This window comes from Phalacrocorax aristotelis, chromosome Z (genome assembly GCF_949628215.1).
Source record: "Phalacrocorax aristotelis chromosome Z, bGulAri2.1, whole genome shotgun sequence".
Classification (NCBI taxonomy): Eukaryota; Metazoa; Chordata; class Aves; order Suliformes; family Phalacrocoracidae; genus Phalacrocorax; species Phalacrocorax aristotelis.
The window spans coordinates 37,183,693-37,189,692 of record NC_134311.1 but is presented as its reverse complement, the minus strand read 5'-3'; the positions used below and the strand labels follow the sequence as shown (position 1 = coordinate 37,189,692).

At 42.9% G+C, this 6,000-nt stretch overlaps 1 protein-coding gene across 15 annotated transcripts in view; it reads left to right on the top strand.

Annotated features, from left to right (window-relative positions):
• The first annotated feature begins 345 nt into the window (after positions 1–345).
• AOPEP (aminopeptidase O (putative)) overlaps positions 346–6,000 on the top strand; it is a 199,535-nt gene continuing 193,880 nt past the window's right edge. For 12 of the 15 annotated variants that reach the window (XR_012658117.1, XR_012658119.1, XR_012658118.1 and 9 more), the window contains exon 1: positions 346–411. The gene's annotated coding sequence lies outside the window, so the exon portion shown is untranslated. The remainder of the gene's footprint in view (positions 412–6,000) is intronic. The other 3 variants (XM_075079817.1, XM_075079803.1, XM_075079815.1) reach the window with 3 other exon arrangements.

The window sequence follows — 6,000 nt, the reverse complement described above, 5'->3', positions numbered from 1 at the left end:
ATTTTCTTAATGATTCTGTGATTTTGGCCGCCTCGCATTCCAATGACAGGGCCGCCATTAGCGTGCAAAAAAAAAAAAAACCAAAAGAAAAAAACCAAGGTGTTCTTCTCCAACCCGTGATCTTAACGCGCCTGCAAAGCACGTTAACGAACGAGCGGCCAAGCAATGCTGACGCTGGAAACTACCACCAGTGACCTCAGAAGGCCCGTTCCTGCTCTCTCCCCTCATGCCCCTGCTCCCTGCGAGCGGGAAATTCAACCCGCAGCCTGCGCGACAACTGCCACCCTCCCGGGCTGTGCGCCGCACCGCTGCCGAGTGAGGGCGCGGGGCGGGGCCGGGTGGAATGAGGTCATCAAAAGGCGCCGCGACTGGGGTGGAGGGCGGCGGGTGCTCGGCGCGGGAGCCCGGCAGGTAAAGCCGTGGCCATTGGGCGGCCGCTCGCGCGCCCGGCGGGGTTGGCGAGGGAGGGTTCTCGGTAGCCACCCGGTTGCTACCGCCTGTCACCGTCAGAGACCTCCAGAGCCACCGCGTGGCCGGGGAGCCGGCCCGTCGGCGGTGAAATGGCCGCCGGTGGTGGCTGCCGGCGTAAGCTTGCCTCGTCCGTGCTCCCCCCCGCACCCCGTCGCCTTGTAAAGTTCCCCTTGTAACTAGGCGGCTGCGGCCGGAGGGTGGCCAGCAGCGGGGCCGTGAGAACGCAGAATGGCAGGGCACGAGCAGCCAGCACGTACCTGTCGTCTCTTTTTTTTCCACGATACTTATGCAACCTAAATCGGTGTCCTTCTTTTAGGGCTCTGGTTTTAACTATAATTTCCTGAAAGAACTCTAAAAGTAATTCTCTTCAAGCTTCTCAATGCTGAGTAAAAAGTTTCTCACTGCTTAGTAATATGCTCCTCCGCTCGTTGGCCCCTTTAATGCCTGGAAATGTACAGGTGAAACCCCATAAATGGCATTTTGTAATTCATCTGAGGATTTCAGCTTAGCTGTGTGTTAGGTCCTTTGCTCAGGATCACGCTTAGTTGCGCAGAGGTCAAGTTGAGTGGCTGAGGTGGCTTGCCAACGTCAACATTGGAAAGAGAAGACTTTTGTTCTGATCGCAGGCTTAAAGAAATAGTTCTTTTGCGTTGTAGGTGGTATTTATAAATGGCAGCTGCATTGAGTTAAAAACAGTCATTCTATTTCAGCACAGACTTCATTGGACATTTCCTGTGTACGGATATCTTCTCACTTGCATGCTTCATCTCCTGAAAATCAGAAACATACACACCCCCTTAATTGCACCCTCCTTGGTGCAGATGACACCAAGTTGGGTGGGAGTGTTGATCTGCTCAAGGGTAGGAAGGCCTTACAGAGGGACCTGGACAGGCTGGATCGATGGGCTGAGGCCAGTCATATGAGGTTTAACAAAGCCAAGTGCCAGGTCCTGCACTTGGGGCACAACAACCCCATGCAACGCTACAGGCTTGGGGAAGAGTGGCTGGAAAGCTGCCTGGCGGAGAAGGAGAGCAGCTGAACATGAGCCAGCAGCATGCCGAGGTGGCCAAGAAGGCCAACAGCATCCTGGCTTGTATCAGGAATAGTGTGGCCAGCAGGAGCAGGGAGGTGATCGTGCCCCTGTACTCAGCACTGGTGAGGCCGCACCTTGAGTACTGTGTTCAGTTTTGGGCCCCTCACTACAAGAAGGACATTAAGTTGCTACAGCATGTCCAGAGAAGGGCAATGAAGCTGGTGAAGGGTCTGGAGAGCAGGTCTTATGAGGAGCAGCTGAGGGAGCTGGGGTTGTTTAGCCTGGAGAAGAGGAGGCTGAGGGGAGACCTTATCGTTCTCTACAACTACCTGACAGGAGGTTGTAGTGAGGTGGGTGTTGGTCTCTTCTCCCAAGTTACTAGTGATAGAACGAGAGGAAGGGGCTTCAAACTGTGTCAGGGCAGCTTTAGGTTGGATATTAGGAAAAATTTATTTCCTGAAGGAGTGGTCAGGCATTGGAACAGGCTGCCCAGGTAGGTGGTGGAGTCACCATCCCTGGGGGTATTTAAAAGGCATGTAGATGTGGCACTTCAGGGCATGATTTAAGAGGCATGGCAGTGTTGGGCTGACGGTTGGTCTTGATCCTAGGGGCCTTTTCCAACCTTTATGGTTCTAAGTTTCCCTGTGCGTTTTGAGCAGAAATAAAATGTAAGGTAGTTTTGCACCTCTTTAATGCTGTTCAGCATCTCCACAGAATCACTGTGTGGTTGGAGGGGACTGCTAATGATCATCTAATCCAATGCCCCAGCTCAAGCAGCGTTAGGTATAGCAGGTTGCTCAGGAGTATGTCCACATCAAAATAATTTTGTAAAATAAAAAATCTAAAATTCCATCCTTACACAAATGCGTTTTCTATAAACATAGTAATTGTAGATTTATGGGCAGTGTAAGATGTTTAGCTCTACGTATTTGAGTTCTGCTTAATGTTTTAAGTAGTTGGTCACTACTGTAATACAAAGAACAACTAATGGACTGAAGAGAGTTTATAGGGAATATCAGGATGCTCTTCCTGGCTCATTTACTGATAGTGAGCTATGCTTCTGTCTCAATCTTTTCTTCAGAAATGTTTTTTTTTGGGGTGGAAAGGGACTTTGATTTTTTTGTGTTTCCCTTTTTATTTCAGCTGAAAGGAGTTTTCTGTCTTGACTTGTAATTTCAACTCAGGGGAAGCAACTTCCACTGCTGCTAACTTGTAGTTGGTAAAGAAGGTCTTCCATTATGCTGATTATTTCTATAGTTTAGACTTAAAAGGAGGCTTCTGGAAAAGCACCCAGGTGCTTTGTCAAGGGTTATTACCAATTGAATTAACTTTTACATCGAAGCCTCACTATGATGTGTGCTGGTTCTCTTGTGACACAGAGTGAGGTCTGCAAGCTCTTTTGTATGGATTGGTTTACAGTAGTTTAACAGTAGTGACTGTTTCTGTTGGTTTGTTTAAGCCTTACTTTCATCTACAGAACAACTCATTCCTGCCTTAGAAAGGCTTAAGTTGGCTTAGCTATTTGTGTTAAGTATATGGAATAAAAATCAGTGTGTAATTACTGAAAATTATGTATACATATTACTTGATATTTAAAGAGTAAAGTTACTGTTTATGCTTATGTTGAGAACTGACTTCTTGCTAAGATCTTAGTGTCTTACATTGTGTGAAAAATTTATAAAACTATTTGGAAGAAGATTCCTTGCAAGACGATTCCTTGAAAGCAGTTTAAAGGGAATTAGTTATAAACCTCTTATAATTATTAAAGAGAGTCTACATCCAAAAGACTTTTTTTTCATTTTTAATTTCTTTAAATGCTAAGTGGAGAGGGCGTAGGTTATAATTCTAACACCTGCATGTTGAAAGCAATTTAGTTAGCTTTTATCTATGGACAAAGCAAATCATGCTTAACTGAAGGTGAAGAGAAACCAAAGATGGCTTCATTTTGCACTCTTACATGGGGACAAAAAGCTGGTGGTGTTTAAATGTGTAGCAGCTAGACGCTGGCCAGGGGTAGGTAAGGAAAGTCTGTGGTGCTGCAATACTTCTACACCTTTTGAAGATTCCAGTGAGTACATAATACAAAAAAGTTGGTGTCTGTGCTTCAGAGATCCTTGTTTGCAGCCCAGAATATTGGCTTAAATTACCAGTTCGGCTGCATGTGCCAGGCTCTGGGCTGGAGTGACTGTGCCTGGAGACACCCGTCTCTCTTGACTGTTGTTCAAAGGGTGGGATTCTGGCAGAACCAGCAGCTGGGATAAATATCTTCAAACAGACCTAGCATAAATTGGTAGGGTTTGTCTGGCCATTCTTACTTTTCTAGGAAATTCGATTTGTGTAAACTTCTATTTAATTGCTTTAATTGGCTATTATTTCAGGGAATGAGTTTGTGTACTGCCTGAAAAACAGAAGAGCTGAGATAGAAATGGCTTCTGTCTTGGGGATTAGTGTCTGCTACTTGTGTCATCTGTGTGTGAATAAGTTTGTGCAACTCTGATTTTGCACAATAAAAATATTAGTATGGTTTTTAAGGCATTAACCACCAGTTAATATATTAAAATTTTTGGAACAGCTTTAAGTTGGGAATTTTCCAGGGCTTGGCAGACGTTAAATACAGAGTTGTAACTGCCTGGTTTGGTTGGAGATCAGTTCTCTTGATCTTCTGTCATACAGCCCTCTCTTTCATTCATTTTTGCTTTCTGAGATCTTGGAAATGCATGAAAAGAAACAGCTACAGTTGTGGTCTGAAATAAGAGGTATTTTGTGTATGCTTACAAAAGAACATGTTTGGCCTAGTCCAACATTTTGCTGTGAAGACATAGCTTAGATGACTGCCTTTTGCGCCTGCCTTTCACTGTTGTGTAGTAACAATGTAATTAACGATGTCCATTGCTGGCTGATTGAGCAGGAGTGCAACGAAATAAAGCGTGTGCTTGGAGAGGGAGTAGATGATTCAGTGCATTCTGGATAGTACATTTCTAGCTTGTGCCACTGTGTTATGGAGTAATCCCTAAAGTCCACATGTCTCCTCTGTTTTTCAAGGGTGTTTTTTTTAAGTTTGTAATCCTTTCCCTTGCTACCACCTTGTAGTGCCTGTGCTGGACCTCCCAACAAGTTCAGATGGTTTTCTGATTTTCTCATGTGGATTATTAGTGTTAGAGTGGAATTAGACTGGAATAGTTAGTTGTCATCAATTGAAAATAACAGCTTCCTGCAATAATGGAACATCAGCATCAAGTATAATTGATCGTTCCAGTTTTTAATGGGCTATTTGATTTACAGGTTTAACTAGACTAATTTATATAACAGTTATTCTCACTTTCTTAGTTTACTATTTCTGATGGGTATATTCCCAGGGTAGTGCAGGTGCCTGTGTTTTTTCTTTTCCACTTTTCCCTGTCGGATCGGATTATGTTTCCAAGTTCTTCTCTTCTCCTGTCTCTTTATTTCATTTTCCTTTTAACTGCAGCAACCAAAACTGTGCATTACTGTGTATTTATTAGCACAAGTAAACATGTTTTTTTTGCTACAGATATTTTTAGGAAGTTCATTCTCTGATCTTGTCTACTTTGCAACTGTGTTTTATTTTGCCTGGAAGCTCTTTTCTCGGGTTTGCTTTCAGAGGCGTATGATTCTAATTCAGGCCGATGCTTTCTGTGTCACGTGGAAAAGCAATGTTATACAAACACCATTCCACGAAGGATCACTTCTCCCCTATTTCCCATTCTTTGTGCCTTTTATGCAACTCTATTATGCACAGATGGTCAAGAGTGACTCTATTCATGTGGCCACCATCTGCTATTATTGTTGTTTATTCTTTTGTGAACACCTATCTTCTAAAATACTAAAACATATAAGCAAACAATTAGCTTGCCTTACATTTTTATGACTTACGAAGTACATTTCATAAGAAGGTGCATTGAATATGAGATCTATTTTTAAAATGTACTAGTAATTTATTATATCTTTGTGTGTAGAAGTAGTATAACGTGAAACAGTGTTTATGAAATGATCATAAAGAGTTTGTGGTAGCATTACAGTGCTTAATTTGTTTTCATGTTTAGAATCCAGCTAGTGAACCTCCTTTTCTAAAGGTGAAATGCATTACTTCCCAAAAAATGGAAACTAGATATTCAATTATGGACAGTATATGGAAAAAAAATGTTACAGAAGACAATGTTGTATAAGAAGAGTATCTCAAAAAAACATGACAGAAATAATGGCTTTAGTATCTTCTCTGTGATGACAGTACCTTGGTATGTGCATAAGGTAGCGGGGAACTAGTCATATCAAATACAGGGAATACTGACTCAGAACAATGTATTTAGGAAGCAGTAGTAAAAGATACACTATTTGCATATACAAAGCTTGGATATGTATAGACAACTTCCAAGGTGTACAGCGAGGATATTCCTTAAGCAGCTGAGGTAGTATGTTTCTTGTATTACGTGACCAACATGATTAAAATTTATTCTCTTAACCTGTTAAGGAAGAAT